The sequence below is a fragment of the Anas acuta genome, chromosome 2, assembly GCF_963932015.1.
Source record: "Anas acuta chromosome 2, bAnaAcu1.1, whole genome shotgun sequence".
In the NCBI taxonomy this organism is placed as follows: Eukaryota; Metazoa; Chordata; class Aves; order Anseriformes; family Anatidae; genus Anas; species Anas acuta.
This window is the reverse complement of record NC_088980.1, coordinates 139,589,526-139,612,587: the sequence shown is the minus strand read 5'-3', so window position 1 is coordinate 139,612,587 and position 23,062 is coordinate 139,589,526. Positions and strand designations below refer to the sequence as shown.

Below are 23,062 nucleotides of genomic sequence, written 5' to 3'. Positions count from 1 at the left end.
GATGGACCGAGCGGCCTGGGGCTGGTCGCCGTGCCGTTCCTGAACCAGGTCGCCACTGCCCCCTGAAGGCAACAAGGCAAAAAGAGTGGAGAAATGGGTTGTTAACCTCAGGCTACCACATGACATCCTAGCAGGCTTACTGTATAATAAAATGTAAGGTTTAGGAAGAAATGTGTGGTATCTTATCCCCAAGATGAAGCTCAATCTTTATAAGGCATGGCCACATAGGCATAAGTTGCTAAGCCAGAAAGTGGTGGCTGTCCAGGATGTCCAGTGAAGTTCACACTGACTGGAAAAGGGGAAACATAACCCCCATTAAGAAAGAAAGAAAGAAAGAAAGAAAGAAAGAAAGAAAGAAAGAAAGAAAGAAAGAAAGAAAGAAAGAAAGAAAGAAAGAAGGAAAGAAGGAAAGAAGGAAAGAAAGAAAGAAAAAGAAAAGCTCTGGAAACTACAGGCCAGTCAGTGTCACCTGTGTGCCTGGCAAGATCATGGAACAGAACCTTTCAGAAAATGTACTAAGGTACATGGCGGACATAGAGGCAATTGGTGACAGCCAGCATAGCTTCACTTATCATGCCTAAGATCACACAAATCATACCTAAGAATTTTAGTAGCCTTCTAAAACTGGGTTACAGCATTGGTGGATAAGGGAAGAACAACTGATGTCATCTACCTGGATTACTGCAAAGCCTTTGACTCTGTCTGGCATGACATACTTGTCTCCAAATTGGAGAGACATGGATTTGATGGGTGGACCATGTGGTGGTTAATGAATTGTCTGGATGTTCATCTACAAAAAGTTGCAGTCAATGGCTCAATGTCCAGATGGAGACCAGTGATGAGTGGTGTGGCATCCCTCAAGGGTCTGTTTTGGGGCATACAACATAACTGTAGGATTGCTTGAAGAGGACAAAGTGAGACAACAAATCTTAATTTCTCTCTAAGGTTGAAAGGGATGTTTCTAGTAACAAATTATTTTTATCAAAGTTGCTGAAGAGCAGCCATACTTACAATTAATTACTGCAAGGTGTCACCAAGACTGCGGGTCTATCAAGTGAATGGGTTCTTGAAACCATAACCTCCCATGACGCAGTGCTAGGTGGTTTCAGCTCAGCTCTTCCTGATGTCACTGCCCTGTGGAAAATGCAGTGGGAGATGTTAGCCACAGTCCCTTCTAGCAGCTTAGAAACAGCTGCCAAATTTGCAGAATTCACAGCCATGTTCCTCTCACTGAGTTGCAGGAGCATGCAAGCTCTTTATCAGGCTAACAAGTACACCCCACGGTGATAATATGTAACATATTCAGTACTTTCAAAGTTTTGTGTGGTTTGCAATATGTATGGTTTGTTATGAGATCAGGTCTTTGATCATTTGCTATTGCCCATGCATTGAGGCATTCCATTTATAATTATGCCACCATTAAAACTCTTCAGCCTGGAAAGGTTCACCACCATAAGAGTATATTTTGCCGACAGTCAGCTGTCCGGTACTTAATAGCAACGGTGAACCCTCTGTGCCAGGATGTTCTATGGTTCACAATATATTAACATTTATGAAGTACTGCTAGATTTATTCAGCTGTGAAGTAAATGCTATTCCCAAGTAAGGAATTTCACATACACAAGGCAATTTGTCTGTATGGGGGAGAATTAGAGCCTTGGAACCAGAGAAATTTTCAATATATAGCCTCTTTATTAGCATTATGTATGAAAAATAGATTTCTGGATTTTTACCAGAATTTCAAGAAACCATCTGCTCAATGGCTGTATTTTAATACTTCTACAAAGGAGGCTGAATGTGGCGGCAAAATAACTGCTCTTCCTCTAATGTGAACATCAAGAGGCTGAGTTTTTGTTTCAGAAGAAAACTGAAATGACAGGAGCCAATTTGAAGATACAAGCCGTTTTCAAGGTGGATTAGAGCTTGCCCAGTGAGCAGTAAAAACGATTTTCAGAAGGTGCATCAGAAAAATAGAGGTTGTTCAAATGGATGGAACAGTCCCTCTATCCATCAGACTATCCATGGTCAGGCTTGGCAGGGAGCAGAATAAGCAGCAGATGAAGCATGACTGCAGGATCCTTCCTTGCTTCCACCACAAAATGAGATAGTTTTCTAAAAATGACACCTTTGTAAACTGAAAATATATTTTTTTGTTATTGTTTTCCTTTATAGGTCCTTGAAAGTGCTCCTATTTAATTAATTAATTAATTAATTATTTTACTGAGACAAACTAAGCTAAATCTGTTTACATTCTTTGTCCACTGGTCCATCAGTCATTTCAATTACTTTTTGTTCTCATCTTAGGCCTTTCTGTTTCTTCATTTTGTGTGTGTTTGCAGGTGTACGTTTATGTGTGTGTGCATGTGTGTGTGCATGTGGTGTGTTCACATTTGTGCCAAGTATGCAAAGAAGACTAGGTCTGACAGCATGTCTTCCTGGGGCTAAAAGGGCTTGAGCATGGGCTTGAAAAGAAGGCTGTATACCTCAGAATAAGGGCTTTATAGACTTCACAAGATATGTCTACACAAAGAAAAGTCTGAAGCATCATATTCCTGCAGCTCTCAGCATTTAATTCCACTGTGCTATTTTCATTCATCTGTTCCAGCTACCTTTGCCTGAAATTCAACTCTTTTTACTATATATATCACAGAGACTTTATTTCTACTCCTTAAACTCAATGTTGTCCAGGATATTAAAAATAAATATTATTTTAGAAATTGTAAAGATTTCCAAGATCTCATTGCAAACCACAGTCATTTGTGAATACACATGGTTTGGGTGATTGATTATACTTGCCTATAATAAGTCAAAAATCACTGAATTTTTAAGTAACAAGTATCCATGATGTATTGATTTTAAGAATACATATATACATTTTAGCAAAATTAAAAATACAAATATTTTAAAAATAAATAAGCAATACTTTTGTACAAGATAAAAGGTCACCTGGAAAGCTGTTCTCTATGTGAACTTTTTATAGCAAGATGTTGGCTGCTTTTTATTGTTTAAGTCAGAGCAAGCATCGGCAATGATACTAAGTGATATAAAATGATATGGTGAATGTGATGCTAAAGTAAGTTATTGGGAAGAATGAACACCAGTATTTGCTCAGTTTTTAAATCCTTTAACATCAAACCAAAAAGTAAATTTGGCTATCCAATGCCAAAGTGATGAGCTTGTTCAAAATTCATAAAATCATTTGGTTGATCTTACTATGGGAAAAACATGCAGATGAGTAAAATGACCTGCCTAAAGTGCCTTTAAAAGATCTGTCATGAAAATGGTGAAAACTCCAACATTAATAACAAACTAAGGATTATGAAAATCCTGAAGGCTGCAATCATGTGTGCATGAGTCATGGTGTCCTTGACTGTGTGGAGCACAGTTTGTACAAAGGGCTTTGTCCAAACTCACATTCTGCTGTGCAAGTTGCAGCTATTCAGTTGTAGCCCAGAGGACTGTAACAGTACTTTCTGAGCTGGAAATACTAGTGTCCTTTTCTCATAGGTAGAGATTTGGGGAGATGTAGAGATTTGAGCAGCCATAAGTGGAAAAATAGAGAGCTTCCAAGGTTTGGACTGATGTCAAAGCAGCCTTTTGCCACACAAAGAAATTTGTAAACGTGGCTTATCAGTTAATTATGTGTTCAGGGGTCTAACCTAGAACATTCATTTTCTGAAGCCTTGATCTTAGAGTTCTATTCAGTCATGTTTAAAGCCATCAGTTCAATATATATTTGACTCCTTTGCAGACTAATATGCCTCACTGTGAGAAGGCTTTGACATATTCAGCCTAAACTTTTTATTCTTAGCTCCATCTTCTGATTCCCTAAACAGTTCTTTTTTTCATTGTTCATGCCCTTAACTGTCAACTATCTGTGGAGTGTTACCATGCCTCACCCCTCCTTGCTCTTTCTCCAAGATAAATACATTTAGGCTCTGTTATTAATTTATATATGTGTCATGTTTAATGTTCTTCTTTCAGCAACCTCTAATTGCCATAATGTTCTAGAAGACTTACTGCAGCCCAACTGCCTACAGAATACCTGTCTCATCTTTGGTACCTTTCCCAGGTACAAGCCAAAGTATGCTAGTTCTTTCATTCAGCTTCTGTACTGCATAGTACTTTATAGGATTATGTCTGTTTTGTTATATATATATAGAGAGAGAGAGACAGAGAGAGAGAGAGATAAAGCTTATATGCTACATAAATATCCCTAGATTTCTTCCTTCTTCTGTACTACATATAATTCAGTTCCAATCCTTCTCTCTCCCCCCATCCCCCTCAAGATTTATGACATTACAGTTATTCAAACAAAAAATTGCTTCCCTTAGCACTTCACTTTCCAGCTGGTACTAACACCTCTTCTAATTCTGTGCTGTCTCAGAATTTCATCCATGCTTTCTATACTATAACTTCCACATGGAGACATTCAGTAAGGCCAACTGCCAATCTAACTAGCTGTCTCTTCCAATATGATATTTCTTTTTTATTATAATCCTTTATTTGCTCTCTTTGCCAGTTCTGAATCTACATTTATACCTTTAATAATATAAATTGGTTTGGATAAATATGTCAAGCTAGCTTTTCTGACCTAGAATATCAAATGCTTTATTAAAATTCAGTTCTAATATATAACATTCATATGATTCTGTGATCTTTCAATACATGAATAACAAATTATCAAGACTTTTTTTCTTCATAACTGACTATTTGTAGCCCATTCTCTTTTTCCTCTCATTAGTTTTCACATTATTTTACTCCCTTTCAATTTATTAGCTGATAAGAATTTTTCTCCTTTCATTTTTGAAAGCAATACACTTATTTTTCTCAGTATACTTGCGGCCTACTTTGTTTCCAATATCACGTACAAATAGAATTCTTGGTACTTCAATGGTTTGTTTATTGTCTGCCTTTCAGTACAACAGAAAACAAATCTGCCATAAGTGCATCTTATAAAATTATATGACTTTTATATACATTTATATTCAATAATACTTTATTAAAAGAAGATACACTAGAAGAATGAGTGGGAAGGGAAGGAGGTAGTGGCTATGCCCAGTGATGAGACAAGTTATCCAATTTTCTTCATCCAACCCATTTGAAGATGCTATTTGTATCTTCAGAGCACTATCGCCAATGTTAATGATCTTTGAGATACAACAGAGTGACAGCCTGTAGCAGCTATACTGCTTCTGTTTTTAGAGCAGCCATTGTCTCTATTAGTTTCAGAGTCTTTGAAACACAATTAATTACATGATCAGTATGCCCAAAATGTGGTGGTTTTCATTACTGGTGTTTCCAATGGTTCAGAACAACCTGAAGACAAAAAAGTGAGGAAAGAGAGACAAGCACTCAAAAAAGTATAGTATGACAAAAGAGTGTATTCAGACATATTTATTTTTGCAGTGTCTAAATCAACTTCACATCTTGTCATCAGGATAGATAATTAATATAACCTGTTAAGGTTTTAATGGATCAATATGTACTTAGCAGAACTAGCCATTTTGGAAAGACGAGACCTCATTATCTTCACTTATGGATGTGTATAATAAGCAAACAAACAAACCAACCAACAACAAAACTACAAAAAAGCAGAGTACAACAAAACATACAAACAACTTCCCTAAAAAAAAAATCAAGAAAAAAAGCAACCCCTGAAACATAGAAAAGGATATGAAAGCAAGGAGAATGGAACATATTGAAGAAAGTGTTTCTTTAATAGAATTGTCTAAACCAGGTCTGGGGTAGGAATTGACTGGGACTTTTACCTAGTTCCCACCACTTAGAGCTGCCACAGAAAACTGTATTATGCTGACTGCAGGGACAGTGAGTAAATGCCTGTAAGCAAATGGTGTCAACACAGTCAGCTAAAATCAATTCATCACTTCCAAGACAGTCAGTGTGAGGAACATGTGCTTTCATGAGAAAAGACAAAGATGGGAAACAATGTCATTTTAGCACTTGCAACTCTCTGTATACCTTTAAATACACAGAGTCCTGCCTACTGAATGCCTCTAGGAATTAGTTTAAATTTGCAGTGTTGACTATTTCGTGTTTCCGTTCTTCTTCTAGACTAGAAGTATGTTTGTATACTAAAATCAAAACAATACAATTTTACATGGGATAAAGAAGGTGTGACATGAATAACATCATAGTCATAAAAATAGTAGTTGCATACTGCATTAAAAAGAGTCTGGAAGACAAACCCTGTTTATCAGCAAGTTTCAAGGTTTGAAATTTTGGTTCTATTTTGGGACAGATCCTAAACCTACTGAAAACATAAACAAAACAAAAGGATGAAGAAGTATTAGCTTTTGGTTTAAAACTAGAAATGGTTTAATTTGAGAGGAGTCTTTGTCTTCACTATCTGTGTTCATATTTGTTTCTCTCTCTTGCAATCTGGGATGGCTATTTTATTGCCTGAGTCAGACTAAGAATTTGAACATGCATTTCTGTTATCTGGTCATAGGAACCAATGAAATGTGAGGACGAATCTTGATCTTTCTTCTCATTGCTTGTTGAACACCTCAGAAGGTTTTGGAGCAGCAAAAATGCTCTTGTTTCTGGAAGACATATGCTTCAACAAAATTTAATTTATTTCAGAATATTTGTTCAGTTTTAATCATTGTCTCTTCCTCCTCTTCTATTACTATGGCTATGTGCAATTTTTAAAGAGATCTAAAACAGTAGTTGTTCAAATGTCACCACAATGCAGTGAGTGTTAATTATCTAAATCCTGCATTTTTAAAAATATTGTATATTTAATTCATTTTTATTTATTTATGAATATTTTTTGAGTGAGGTCTGCATCTGATTGTTTCCTGTTATCTGCCTACATGCTTACATTATGCATATCACATACTAATTATACTAGTATTGCATTAATATGCACATAAATGATTAACTGATTCCTGGAGGCAAAGCTATGCTTACCTGAACAAAGGCTTGTTTTCAAACTGTGCTTATATTTTCACCTACCCCTTCATGATTACAATACTTTCTTCTTTATGTATTATAATTATTTCCATAACCATTAACTATTTGTGGGATATTGTCTCAAGGGAAGAATTTCTTTATCACAAAGATGAGAGAAATCTGGATTTTCTGAGTCAAGGGCTACTGACATCACAGGAGAAAAAGGGGAGCAAAATAGAAAAGAATAACCAAATGAACATTCTTGTCCCAAGATCAATGCTCGTCTTTGATGTTCTTTACCTTGACCCAGGACCTTCTGAATCTAGAAGAAAAACTAGAGGAAACAAATGCCATTTCAGAGAGATGGGAACAGAAAGCAAGGGGTCCCTCCTAACCTCTCCATGCACTCAAATGCTTTGGAGCATTTTTTGCATTTGGAGCTAGGCTGAGGCTTTATTAGGACTGTCTTGTTGTCAGAAGTCTAATAACCTCACTTAAAGTAAAAAAGCTGACTTTGGTAACATGGAGGTATGGAAATGACTCTGTCAGAGGTAGGTTTTTGCTTGGGAAGAAGTGCAGAGACATATCACACTTGAATTTAACTGCTGTTTCACTGTTAACAAAATTCAATGTGTGAAAACATTAGGCATTTCAAAATGGAAATTCTGAATATCCAAGGGAGAGTAAAGAACAACATATGAAAAATGGAGATTAAGACTTTAACTTGGCCCATGAAATAGGAGCACGAAAAGAATAGACTAGACTGTCATCACAGGGTGCCCGTTCAAGACTGACTTTGACATTTTGTTAGTTCAGTGGCTTTCTTCAATGCAAGAAAGAGCTGTATTCAGCTCTTCTTGTCCAGAAAGAGGTTTATCTTGGCCTTGGAATTTCATGAAATTAAATTTGAAAGAAAAACTGAGGTTTGGGTGAGAGATGTCTAAAAACCCAAAGGGCTCAGGCCTTCGTAAGGTTTCTTTATAACAAGGTTTGCAATGCTTTCCCTGCTTGCAGTTATAACCATGCAACATGAGAAAACTCTTCAACTATACCTATGCTTATGAAAGCTCTCCAACACTGCTGTGTGTGATGTACGTTGTGACCTCTGAACACACAGCTTTGCGTAAAAATAGCTTAGAGAGAACTACTGAGAAATACTAATGAATCCTCATATATGTGAGGTTGTGACCAGTATCTTTTGAAGTCCTAGCGGGAGTTATTTTTCAGATGGGAGTAGCTGAAAGACTTTGTCCCCATGGAGCTGCAAAAAATAACTTTTCTTGCCTTTATTGATATTAGTGGTATTGCAAGAGTTGTCAACATTAAGGTTAAGATTTTGTTTCCTTTATAAATCTTGTTTGTGGGGGTTTTCACATCTGGGTTATTTCAAATTACATCAAGCTTCGAGAAATTTGGTGTCTAAACTGTCAACATGAGTGTGATTTTTTTTAAGAAAAAAAATGTTTAAGCCCTTTAAAATATTAGAGCAATGGAGTGGGAAAGTATAATGTGTTCCCATGAGATCAATGGGAGTTTTGCCTATGACTTCAATGGAAACAGGAAGCAGGCCATAATTTGTAATCAGTTTCAGAATTCCCCTGCCCCATCCCTTGCTATAGTCTTTAGCTAATATTTAAAAGCAAATTCTGGAGTGTGTAGATGCATGTGTCTTTTCCTTCTGCCAACTTTTTAATAATATTTTTGTGGTGTTTTTACCTCAACTCACCTCTGGCTACAGTGTCAGTGTACCTCTACTGAAATAACACCTTTGCCAGAGCAATGGTAAACAAGCTACAGGTGCCCTTGAGGTGCCTCCAGTGCCCTTGATATGAGAGACTGGTATCTTGTTTCGAATCCCCTGAAACACCCAGCCACAGAGCTGGAGTAACCAGAGATGGAAAGCTGAGTATTGGGTCACGTGTTACTCTCCCCTGGCTGTCTAGAATTGTTCCCTGCAGTTTACAATCTAGTTTTAAATGACCTGAGTATTAAGGGGCATCCCCCTCTTTCCTCAGGAGTATATAACATTTTAACAGACCTTGCTTTAGGAAACATATCCAGATAGCCACTAGATACTCCCTGAACTCAGTTTAAAGGTAACCTCTTTGACCGCACAAAACAAACACATCGTCTTTGGCTCCTACATTCTTTCAGTTCATGCAGATGATGATGTCTGCTTCTTCTCACCTTCTTCAGGCATTACTTTACCAAGATATACATATAGGGATCTTTTTAATGTTTTCTTATAGTGTTGTCTTTATTTTATTTTGAATGTAAAAATATTTTATTTTGATTTAATTGTATTTTTTGGGGCAGCAAAAATAGATAATACAGGTAGTTTCTGCGTTTGTCATAGATCACAGTAAAATAGAAGTATCAACAACCACTCCTTTAATTGGTAAGATTTTACAGTTTATAAGTACTTTTCCTTTGTTATCTATTTGTTCTTGCACAAAGACTGACTACAGGATTTACTATCCAAAAATATGCCTGACAGCTGAAATAACATTCAGCTTTCCCCATGTTCAGGAATGTTTCATTATATCATGTCAGGTTGCATCATGGAGTACAAGTTACCTGAAATAATACAGCTAAAGAAAAGAAAAAAGTATAAATCAGGAATTTGAGCTTTCATCTTCAGTGTAAGATAGCACTACTGATTATGAGATAAAATGACTTACCAGAAACACGTGTTTTATGCTAAATTTGTTGCTCATAACAGTTGTTGTTTTTAATAATAAATTACATATCTGTGGTGTACATACCAGCTCATCCATTGCCAGATTTTGCCACATTCTAAAGTATATCTTAGCATGAATGAAGATTGGTAAAATATTATAGAATGGTATAGAGAACAATGCAGATTGATATACTCCATGGGGGCAGTTTGACTGTTTTATTTAATATTTGAGTTTCCAGAACAAGGTCTCTGGTAGAATCAAAGTTTTTTTTTTATTATTATTTTTATTTTTATTTCATTTATTTAATGTAGTGCTTTTTTTTTTTTTTTTTTTTTTTTTTTTTTTTTTTAATGCTTTAATCAACAGCTCAGAAACCTGCAGGAATTGGTCCAATTATGTTTCTTCCACAAACTCAGTGAAACCGTGAGTAAATGATCCATTTTGTGATATAGCATTTTATGTTCATAAAAAACAGTATTTTGATAGTAGTGCAGACTGATTTAGTCCCACTGAGTGAAATCTCAGTGGAAAATTAAAGCTATAAAGTCCCACTGGCTAACTTCAGATTAGCCAGTATGGCTGAAGAAGCTAGAAAAGGAGAGAAAAAAAAATTAAAAAGACTGAGCTAGGTGAAATCCTGGCCTCACTGTGATCAATGAAATTTTTTCCCTGATATCAATGAGGTAAAATTTTCAATATTTCCACACAAAATCTGTACTTAGGTACTACTGTGAAAGACCAAAATATATCTATCAGGTCAACATTTTTGTTAAAGACAATGGAAAATCTTAAATGGATTTTAAAGAAACAGCTTCCAACAATTCCCTAAAGAACGGTAGAAAAAGGAAATATTTTCTCAGTCCATGTAATATGAAATATTTCAGACTTTTTACAGTGCTTGCAGCCCCTTTTGGATTAGCAGGTCAGAGATTGCCATATGAACATCTTTATTGACACAGCTCTGGTCCAAACTTATTCATCCTTCCAGCCCTCAGCATTCCATATGTGTCACCAGTAAAGGGAGTAAATCATTATAAAATTAAAAAGGGAGCTATGCATTTATCAGCTTTGCATCCTTTAATGAGGAGGTCTGATCTGGCACATTGGGAATCCTTGTCTTTTGTTGTTGTTATTGTGAAAGCTGAAGTGGCCCACGTAAAAAGCAGCCAAATTCTCTGTCTTTTAGTTTTAAACAAAGTTTTAACAGAACTGTCAACCACTGCATGCAGTATGTCAGTTAACACTGTGGAGTAAAATTGACAAAGAGCACTTTATGTACCTTCAGAGCAAGTATATCTTTACCAACACTTTTGAGCTATTTTAAGTTTCTAAGCTGCAAGTATCTCCTGCTCTCTAGATTTGATAACAGTACAACCAAGACTGGAGATGAGTAGCACCTGGTAATTAATAATCTGGCCAGTCTGCAGTCTATAATGTGCAGAATGATTGAAGTTTGAAGTGTCCTGACTTTATTAATCCCTCCTCCAGAAGCTGTGAAATACTTGCTTCACAACCTAAGGCAAGCTTACTTCCTCCTCCTGCCATGTTACTGGCATGTGATGGTCTCTTAGAAGCATGTGAGAAATCAGAAAGGGGTTAATTCTGAGATGATATGCAGAAAAAGTAGTGGAATTCTTCATGACACTTGTCAAAAATGAAAATTCTCCTATAATTTTTTGAAAGTGAGTGATTTTCATAATGCTTTAATTGTTACTTTCAACACCACTTTATTCTTATCATGTCCCAGAACAGCAAGACCTCTGCATATGATGTGGTTAGCTATTAAGAACCCATGACTGAAATGAAAGTGAAATAAGATAAGGTATATTTTAAGAATTCTCTAGCTTTTCTTGTAGTGTTTTCATTTAATAACTTCTGTTACTCATAAATCATGAAAGAAACCTTTAATAGCTACTAGGTAGAAAGCAAGAGTCTTTCACCTCTTGCAGGTAGACAAATACTTTTCTGTTAAAATAATTAAAGCAGAATGTTAATTTCTACCTGCCCATTCACTAATGCAATCTGACCTCAGTGGTTCCAGCACTAGGGTCTTTAACGTGGCATGCCCTGACAGCAGTGATGCTGACCTTCAGCAGCACCACATCCATGCTGCACGTCATGTACCAGGCCCAATCTGCACTCATGTTTGTCTGCACTGCTCCACCAGCAGTGCCATGGCCACTCCTGCAGCCTTGGGTGCCATGCTGTGAGTTATCCTGTCGCCACTGCACTCCTCCATGTGCCATACCGTTGTGCTCTTTTTTTTCAGTAGTGATATGAAGGAGGCTCTGCCCACTACATTTTCTCTATGTGTGCATGGTTTGCTTATGGCACAAAAGTGTGTTAGTGTGGAAGATGACCTCTTTTCACTGACTATCATGGTGATTTGAACAGTTCATTACATATACATATGTTTATAGATGTAATATATATGTGTGTATATATATGTACACATATAGCTAAACACTAAAAGAGTTGTGAATTTCAGTTGCTGTGTATAACCTAATAGAGACTCCAATAATCTAACTAATAGATTCAAGTAGAGACTGCAAAACCTGTATCTTAAAAACACTGTTAGACTTTGAGACATCATCAGAAAAAAGTGTGTGAGGGGTCACAAAACAGTGAAGTGCTGTCTGTGAGGACCAATTTATGGTAAAGTGTGATTGATGAAAGAAAAAGACAAAGTTGTGTGGCTGTGGGTAAATACAAACAGACAAAATGATACAGAATAAGACTTGACTTTCCATACTAGCTTTTTGACTAAATTTTCTGAAGTCTATTTTTAATAAATATGTTGAGTGCCATACTCCAGGCACATCACCCAGATTTGATATGCAAAATCAGGAGTGTTATTTAAAAGCTCTTTGTCAGATATAGTGGTAACAGAGGAACCAGGTCAGGTGCTGTGTGTAGGCAGGAGGCAAGGTGGCAGCTCAGGTGCTGTTTTTTTCCAGCCACCAGCCCACAGTTTGCACCACTGCAAACAGCACTGATGTGTGGGATTACCCCATCATGAGTGCTAAACTGTCAGGGTGCAGTGGGGACATCCTAGAAGCCAGGGATTGCAGGAGCTCCATGGGCTGGTCAGCTAGACAGGGCCTGTCAGCTAGAGTCCACCCCACCACCTCATCCAGGACCAGACCTGGGCACCATGTACCTCCCTGGGGATGGAGGTAGGGATGGGCAGAGGCCAGTTTGGGATTTAAATCCATAGGTCAGGGTCAAGGGTGACATCTATTTCAGTATTTCCAATATGGTTTTCCCTATTGTTTATTACCTGTCTGTGTAGTTTCAGTCCTTTAAGTGAAATTTCATTCAATGAAATGAAGAATTCTCTAGGACAGTTGATATTTCTGTCCTATAAGAGACGTCCTTTTTATGGCCCCAGTAGTCTTGGAACTAATGCAAATTAACAAGATCAGTTTTCGGAAAAGAGAAGCATACAATTCCCATTGTTTGGATGCAAAAATGATAAATTATTCTAAAATAATTAGAATTCCTAAATATGATGATCAACTTTATAGTTTTTATTAGAAATCTGGTGGACCAAATTCTATTTCAAAAATCTGATTTCTCATTGAAGAGGAACACCTCTTTTATGACTTACACTACAAAGGGTTTAGTTACAGAGAAACTGGTAAATTTTATTTAAATTCTCTTTTTGGTAAAGTTCCATTCTTTAAAAGGTGCTTCCAAATAATCTACTAATTTTGCAAAGACGTAGTTAGAGCTTCTTTGTTATAATATTTGTGTACGTCAAGCAAGAATGTTTAAAAAAAAAGTTTGTTAAGCAAGAAAACAAATAAAAGATCAAAGGTTATCCTGCTTATTTATGCCATGAATAAACCTAAATCAGCCCTTGCAGAAACCTTTAGTCAAAATACTTATGTTCTGTTGACACAAAAATAATAACAATCATGCATTTTATTCTTTTAGCTCTGAAATCTACATGTATATCCTTTTCTACCTACATTCCTTTAAGACAATATTCCTCATTAAATTGTATCCATTAGCAAATCGTGTGCTGTGGTTTTCAGTTCTGCAGGAATCCATATAATACTGTGTGAAATGCTGCCAAGGGACATTGCAATGCTAAAGGTATTGGATGCAGATATTGGCTCTGGAAATGTGTTGGAGAGAGAATAGATAGGGTCAGTTTCATTGTCTGTGGCGCCACATGGCATTGAGTGCTAATCAATATGAGCAATAATCTTGCAAACTTTTGAACAGCTGGGGTTCCAAGGACACAGTGCAGCATCCTGTTTTTTATGGCAGCACTTCCTATCCGAGCAGCCAAGTTAGTGGTATTGTAGAAACACTACAAAATCTTGACATTTTCCCTTCAAAAAGTTATTTTGTCTATGCTCCTACACTAGAATACTCTCTATTAGTAAAATAAAAATGGTTACTGTGTTGACCTAAGCACAGGCATATGATTAACTATACTATGAAACTGTTGGTAATTGGCAACTGTTATACTTCTGGCCTTGTCCTGGGCCCAGTAACACCCTTCCCCAAAAATCTTGACATCGACCCCTGACACAGGTCAGAGACTATTCCAGGGGAAAAACTGGATGTAACCAGCCAGTTTTTGCACAGAAGGGCAAAAGAATGTAGATGTAGGAATGCAAGCTCTGGCATCTGACATGGCCTTAGGGTCTTAGTTAATTTTCTTTACATTATAATTTGTAAACATTTTATCCAAAGTAGCCTTAAAGGGGAAAGTCTCCCCCCTAAATATTTCCTTAGATAGACCTCTCACTGGTGTCCATATTGAAGGGCATTGGCACATTGCAATGCCTCCCAAGCATGCCAGTATCCACAACTGATAACACACCTGGACATTTATCTCACAGGTTTTAGCAATATTAACAACAAGGTATTTTTTGCCTTCCTCCTAGACACATCTTGTCTGCACCTTAGCCCCACCGGCCATACTCCTGTGCCATCTGAACTGGTGGGGTATACAAATACCAATATATATTGGTATTTGTAATGTTTGAGAATAATGGACAGACTGAACTTTCAAGGTTGAACCATTTTTTGTTACTGCCAATTTGATGGAAGGTTGAAATACCTTGCCTTGTGTTGGCCATCGGGAAGATCACATATCCTCTTTCACATGTGGGCTCTTTGATGCTAAAGAGCAATTCAAACTTTCAGGATTATGCTGTTTTTTTTTTTTTTTTTTTTTTTTTTTTTTTGTTGTTGTTGTTGTTTGTTTGTTTGTTTGTATGTTTTTTGTTTGTTTGTTTTTGGCAACTTAAAAGTGACTTTCTTTTATGTACATGGTAGAGCTAATCATCAGTTGGAGAGAATGTGCTGTGCTAAGTTATACTTGCAAACACTATGTCTGCAAGACAAGCAGAATAATTTTAAAACAATCTCCATAACTATAATTTGTTTGTTTTACAGAGGAAAACATTACTTCGTATTTGGTTGGGATCATTTATAGTTTAGGACATTGTTAAATTTTAACAGTAATGTTTTTCACTGTGACAAGCAGAGATAATTAGAACTATCTTAAATATTCAGCTTGAAATAACTTCTTGTTTTCCTTCTATGGGAAAAAAAAGTCAATTTTATAAAAGAAGTAGATAAACAGCCCTACTTCTTTAGAGGGACATAGAGAGAAATAATGCTGTAAATAAATTAGTTAAATAATCTTTTAGGGCTTAATGAGAATATGGAAGCAACTATTAGTCTTACAAGCCAAATAATGTTAAACACATGACTTCCCTAATTAAAAACATAGAGTAATAGAGCTGTGACTAAAAAAATACAAGAAAGAAAAGTCTGTAATAGATTCTGTGGAACTCTATATGAAGACTCTGTGGAAATCCACATAAAAATACTGTTATAAAACATAAAATACATAACAGTGTTAGAAGAGTACTGTAAAAGTTTTTTTTTATTGTTTATAAAAGTCATGTTTTAAAACAAACAAACAAGCAAACAAGCAAAAGTCCTTCTCTGGACTCTCTCGAGCACTCGGTGTCTTCTTTGTAGCGAGGGGCCCAAAACTGAACACAGTACTTGAGGTGCAGCCTCACCAGAGACGAGTACGGGAGGACGATCACTTCCCTAGCCCTGCTGGCCACACTGTTTCTTATACAAGCCAGGATGCTGTTGGCCTTCTTGGTCACCTGAGCATACTGCTGGCTCATATTCAGCCAACTATCAGCCAGTACTCCCTTCTCTGCCAGGCAGCTTTCCAACCACTCATCTCCCAGCCTGTAGTTCTGCTTGGGGTTTTTGTGCCCCAGGTGCAGGACCCGGCATTTAGCCTTGTTGAACTTCATACAGTTGGCCTCAGCCCATCGGTCCAGCCTATCCAGATCCTCCTGCAGAGGATCCTGCAGATCCTCCTACCCTCGAGCAGATTGACACACACATCTAACTTGGTGTCGTCTGCAAACTTACTGAGGGTGCATTTGATCCCCTCATCCAGATAATTGATAACGATATTATTATTATTATTTTAAATTTTGCTTTTAAGTAAAAATATTTATTTTGTTTTGAAGACCAAGCATGCCTTCCATGTGGTCTTTAAGCCTGTAAAGAACCTCTCTATTAAAACAAACAAACAAACAAACAAAACAAACAAACAAACAAAAAAACATATAAGGTAATCTATTATCTGTTGGGGGTGGAATTACACTTTAATTTCACTACATTTTCAAACTGCATAAGAACACTAGAATGACCATAATAGTTTTGATGAAAACTCCATCTAGCCCAGTACTGTGCCTCTAGCAATGGCCATAAGTGGACATCAAGGAAAAAAACGATACATGAAAGTATCAATACTTTAAAATTCTTTAGAAATCCTTTAAAATTCTGCCATCTTCTTGCTACTTCCAGTTCAGGGAAATTCTTTTTTTTTCTTTTTTTTTTTCTTTTTTTTTTTTTTTTTAGTTTGTCTCTACATGGGCTTTTTACTTCATTGAGGAACAAAGGGGGCAATTCATTATTTAAACCCTTTTATTTTTTTTTCCTGTACTCTCCACATTTAGTATTCTGACACTCTTAGAGAAAAGATGGGTTTAAAAATGACTATGCATGGATGTGTGGTACTTTCTTCAAAATATCCTCTTGTGTTTTAACAGAAGGTTACCTCATGTAGAAATTGGAGATTTTACTAGTTCCTTTTGTTTTCATTGAAAAAAAAATGAAGATGAAGAATAGTATCTTTCCTAATTTTCAGGAACAAACAGCATCAACCAAGCCAATCCAAACTTGATTTACATATTTGATAAACATATTTCCTTTTATCCGCTGGAAATGGTCAGAAAAGACTGACATAATGTTGGTTGCTGACCTTGTACACCACTCAGGAAAATTGCAATGGCTATTTAAGAAGTGAGCTCTTATAAAGGCAAAAATAAGAATTATACAATGCACTGAAGTTTCTTCTCTGTTCTGTTAACAGAAATACTCATCATGAGAGGGTAGGTAGATACAGGATAGGAACAGCATGGGTCAGTCAGTGTTTGAAAATGGTGGAAATTTTCAGTATTCCTCTATAATGGAAAACAGAGAGGTCAAATCTGTTAAATTTTCACTTAAACATATTTCCAAAAGCACACATGTATTTGATACTTGTCTTTATGAAGATTTTGCATGAGTTTCTCAAGACAGCATCTATCTGTCATGCCTGTTAAATTCCATGTAGCATTACACAGAACAGACCTATTAGTATCTCTGAGTGGGGTGGACCATAAACAAATCAAACTTGAGACTCAAATTGTTCTTTCTGAATGGAAGAGGCTGAGATAACGTGCAACACAGATAAAAGCAATACTATTTCTAAGTTTTCCTTACATATATGTCTTTGTGCATCTCACTGCATAGCAGTACACTTGTGATCTCATAATGCATATGATATATCATATCATCCATATCATCCCTTAGCATTTGTATATTTGGAGTATGGTTAAGAATATAACCCTTTCAAAGTCATGATGAGAAAAAATACCCCCTGAGAGATTAAAAGTTTACACAGTTACTGTGTTTTGTGAGATATATTGTAGCTACATATATTAAAATGCCAAAATGCTGATAGTCTTGTTTACTTACATGTGCTTTTTTTTTTTTTTTTTTTTTTGGGGGGGGGGGGGGTTGAAATACTGCAATACTGAGAGGAGGTGTAAAGATGGATTACAGACTGCATGAGCATAAATAAGTAACAGCATGTCTAGGGTGAATTTACATACCGGATTCATAGCATCTGTTCGGGGCTCAGCTTGTAAAGAACAAATCTTAAGGCTAAGCAATAGGAAGTACCCAAGAGCTCCCAACCTCTGTTACAGCCTAGAGACTCCCACTCATGATCCAGAGCACACAGTCCCCTCCTGAGTACAAGCCCTTGATTGAACAAGGGAGGAGTTTTTGGGAAGAAGCTGGAGGGATAGGGACCTGAAGCACAGGTCTAAGCTGGGTGGCTAAGAACTGGCTTCTCAGAATCTATACTTGCAAAGTTGATATTGCCAAATATTACCTGTGAAGAGGAGTGGCCACTTGGTTAGCCCCTGTGAGCTGCATTTGCCCTGTGGGGTGCAAATGATACCCTAAAGGTATCTATCAACACCAATTCTTAAACAGACTTGAGCGACTAGAAATCACAAAACAATACAACGAAAGACAGGAATGTGCAATTATTTCAAATTGTTTGGACAGCAATTAAATGAATGCTTCTTTATTCATATTGTTATGTTAGCTTAAACATTTATAAACTCTTTTGCTCAGCAAGTATTACTTAGAATTGTAATTTTCACTAGAGCTTCATGAGATGATGTATTAAAATTAGGTTATATAATAAGGCCATTTGTTTAACTTTAGGATATATTAAGTTTAAAAAACAAATTTCAAAAAACATTATTCTTTGGACTACACCTGAAGAAGTGTCATGAAACAGACCTCATATGGATGTAGACTACAGGGAGATATGAGATTAAAATACAATTTTAGATTTGTTGATTTTCATCTTTATTTGCACATTTTCTTCAAGTGAAGCTGGATACAATTGGGTATGATTCAGAGAAAAATCAGTCAAGAAAAAGAAAGAAGAGAAACCACTGACAGCAGAATTTTTCCTTTAAGATTGTGCAAACTGTACCTCGAGTCTGCTAACTTTCATTAACAAGTATTCTGGCCCAGCACCTCTAAATAAATACATGAGTGTTGCTACCTGTGTCTCCACTGTTTTACTGCCAAAATTCTTTATGACGATAAAAGAAAGGGGAGACAGGCATTTTATCTTCTTTCATCCCAATTCAGTATTATTAAGACAGTAAAACTGTGCCCAACATTAAGCAGAAAAACTTTGCACTTTGTTGAATTCTCCAATAACGAAGATCTGTAGCATTCATAACACTGACCAGATCTTCACTCCCTTTTCTTCTTCCTTTCATTCCATCTTCCACTTTCAGGAATATCCTGTTCTCCACTTGTTGACCTATCAGGTACTGAAGCTGTTCTAAAGGGTTGACTAAGTCTGCTGTGGTCTGTTTTTGCCAGTCATATATAATCAGAACATTTAAAAAATATTTTAACTCTTAGTGGATGTTCAAAGTTTCAGTAGGAGTCTTGGCACATTTCCACACAAAAATTGTACTCAGTTCTTTCCTTGACTGCTGCAGAAACATTCCGGATTTACACTCAGAAGAAGCAAGATGAGATTCTGGCTTGGTATGTCAACTCATCACGGAAAGGAAACATCTGGATTCAAAGCTGTACTATAAGATCTTTTTCACAATGCCCAAGAAAACAAGGAAGCACTAGTAGCAGACACCCTCCTCTCTGCCAAGATTCTGCAAAAAATGATGGAGTATTTGTTTCTTGTTGAAAAAGATTATGCAGCAGCTACAGTGCAAAAAACATATTTTGCTATCTAAATATGCATTTTCACATTAAAAAAAAAAAAAAAAAAAGATCATGTGAGAACTGGCATGCTTTATCTTGCAGAGAAACAGATTGCTGCCTTGGCTGACTGCAAACTTAACATTACAAATTACATTAAAAGCAAATTCGTTATCACTTAATTTGTGTACATAAATATGAGTGCACCCATACTTTGCTGTAGGCATTTCTGACATCTTCTAAACTAGAAACAAGTATGGATATGGCTGCATAACTTCATTTTCAGTACTTAAATTGCAAGCACAAAGATTATTTTTTTTCCCTTTAAGACAAGACAGGAGACCTCCTGCAGCTCTCTTTTTTGACAAAAACCAGAACACACAAAAATCTGTCTGGTTAAACTACTTAGTCATTCGTAAAACTAAGAGTTGATTGAGATTTTTCACTCTTTTTTTTTTTTTTAATTTTTATTTTTTTAAAGAACATTGAGTTCTTGAATATATGATTTCACAGTGTTCCTTGCAGATCAACAGAATCAATTTAACTACAATTCAGAGAAAAATCTGTCAAAATAAAGGAAGTATCTTTGCAGAAAAAAATGCTTACAACAAATATTTCCTGAGCACCAACAAAATACCTTGTACCTTGTGTGAAATTTCTAACCTTGATCAGATGATGTGTCAAATACCTGCATCACACCCTCTGTAACAAAATTAGGGATCATCAAATGTTTTCTATCAAAATTATTTTAGCAGAAAACGGAATTTTCTAAGAAAATTTTTCATACTGAAAGTGTCTCTTTTCAGTCTCTTTTCATAACATCCATCATTTTTTTTTTTGCCAAAACTCCTAAACCAAAACCTTTTCTGCAAACCCCAATACTTCTTTCTTCAGCCAATAACTTTGAGTTTTGACAAAAATCTGACATTGTTCCAGATATATAATTGTTTTTATATTATGAGACTGAGACTATATTACATGAATTCCATTTCATGTTTTTATCATGTCTCATTTTATATGCCTTCTTTCTAAAGTCAACAACTCCAAGCTCTTCACTCTCTCTTCGCACAAATTTTTCATGGCCCTCAGTCTTTCTCAGAACTGTGAACTTTTGCAGTATCTTTTTTTTTGGTGGTTTGACTTGTTCAGTACACCTCATCAGCAAGGTAAAACAGCCAACTTCTGAAAGTTGGAGTAACTTTTTTATCGTTCTCCAATGTTGCCTTTTTAACATTTTGTCAGCTCAGCTCTGTGTTCAGTTTCTTCTCCACATTGACAAAGGTGCTGCCTGAATATCTACGTTCATCTCCTGAGTTGACATAATTAAGTCAGTCATCTGTACTTAGTTCAAGTATTTTTCTTCAGTGTGCATTATGTTGCATCCGTCAACACTAAATTGTCATACCCATCAACATGTGCTCATTTAGAAAACATGATTAAGACTCAAGCAGAGTCAAGATTTGTGCTTGGTCTTGTTTCATTTAACCCCTTACCCCCATCCCAACATTTTAACATATCACTACATGCAGTCAATGCTGAAACTATAATAATTTAGATGTATTCTCTACCTTTTTATTTCTCACCCATCTTTCCAATTTGTAGGCTCTTTATTTAAGGATTATGCCCACAAAAATAAATAAATAAATAAATAAAAAAAAACTTTCATAAAGAAACACTAATTCATCATAAAATTCCTTTTTCAGATACATGAGATATGTGGAAAGAAACAATAGAAAAAGCACCAAGAATGGTGCCAGAAAATTTTCTGGTTTTAAGAACAGAGATTTTTGAAGACCAGCTGAACAGAAGTAGGGAAAACAAATCAGAAGCCCTAAGTAATGAATAGTCATTGCTTGCTACATAGTGCTAACTACCTGAAGCATTGAATTTATGTTTATTTATGAATTATTTCTCCTGCACTACCAAAAACTATTTAGAGCTAGGAATGATATTGGAAGAAACAATAAAATTGGTTTCTGGATTAAAAAGTGATACAAATAAGTGATTTTTGAGACAATAAAGGTCTTAATTTTTTTACTGAGCCAAACAGTTCCTTCAGTAGTGTTCAGCTTTAATCAATTTTTTGAAGTGATGGAGAATACTTAGCACTTCAACAGACACAATGATAGAGAGAAACCTTATTTCCAGATATCTCATTATCAAGGTATAAGATATCTTGTTATATTGTTGGTGTTTTATGTATCTTGATACAGCTAAACAGGCATCTACTTACTAAAATTTGAATTGATGTCTATACATGTAAGAAAGGTAATTCGAAGCTCTCCAAAAACTTATTAGTAATGGAAAACAAACAAACCACAGTTATCTTCTCTGTGTCACATCTTTTATAGCATTCAGTTCTATTTTCAGTTTCCATTAGTTTTCTTTTAATGTTGAGATGAAAAGTTTAACCTTTCAGTTGCAGATTTCTATGTGAACAAATTATGATGATCTATTGTTGAAATATAGACTTGAAATATAAGTCTTTGTTTGTGCTCTCCCTTTCTGTTCCATAGCTAATATTTTATCCAACATATCTCTGATGTTTATGACTTAAAAATTATGCCAAAGTCTCATTTTCTCCTTTGCAGTCTCTTAAGTAGGACACTCATCTGGTCCAGTTATTATTAATAAGTTGGGCCATGTCTATGCTTGTCTGCTAATTGATGTTATCTGTCAAACAAAAGTAATAAAGCAGAGGATGATGTGGAAAACTTTGGTTTCCTGATTCATCCAGATTATTTAATTTTGAGTTAATAATAAGTTTACCAGAGGATTTATTATTATTATTATTATTAAAGATAAGCTAAAATACTACATGTCTAAATCCATATTTAAACATTTTAAATGTGACTTGACTATCAGAGATACTGCCAACATATATTTCACTTCAATGAAAATTACAGACATTTGGGCTAAATGCTTCAGCCTTGTGATCAGGATACATCTGTATTGCACATTGCATCTTGGCTACCACAAGCAATCCAAATTCTGCAGAACTGGGCAGATTAGCCTGCATAGAGCACCCCAGAAACACAGCTATCATGTTTCTGATAATCTGTAACATACTGCAGCGTGTCATGCAATGTTTATGTTCCCTGGTATGGCAGTGTACAGCTTCTAGGCTCCTGTCTGTGAACTCTCTTGGGAGTTCACAATGAATATATTAGATATATCGGCTGTCCATACAGCATATGGAAAGAGGCGAATGCCAGAAATCTGACCAGACAGTAACCTAGGCAAGCCAACAGGAAATGTTCCATGTAATCCCTTGCCAAGATTTAAGCAATTTACCTTTGCCACAGGGAGAGATTTTGTGTTATATATGATTGATGGTCAATTGAACTGATAAACCCTGTATTTAAGGAACGAGTTAGGGTCAAAGCAACTTCTGTCAGAAGAGGAAGGGTTGAGTTTGTAACTTATTATTTCTATGTAGCTCTATGTTACAACATTCACCTGCCATCAGGAGACTTGACCACAGGTTCATCTGCTCCCTAAAATGATTTAAAGCCACATCGCTGCTTCATGGAAGAGAATCTTTTCCCTAAAGCTAGCAGCTACACTAGTGTCATGTTTTTGGCTTGGGACAGAGTTAAT

The 23,062-nt window shown here is 36.1% G+C and overlaps 1 long non-coding RNA gene across 1 annotated transcript in view; it reads right to left on the bottom strand.

Moving 5' to 3' along the window:
- The window catches only part of LOC137851397 (uncharacterized), a 114,518-nt gene that overhangs the window by 69,090 nt on the left and 22,366 nt on the right, over positions 1-23,062 (bottom strand). Inside the window, exon 2 of the long non-coding RNA XR_011093158.1 lies at positions 1,012-1,134. This is a non-coding gene — a long non-coding RNA (uncharacterized lncRNA). The remainder of the gene's footprint in view (positions 1-1,011; positions 1,135-23,062) is intronic.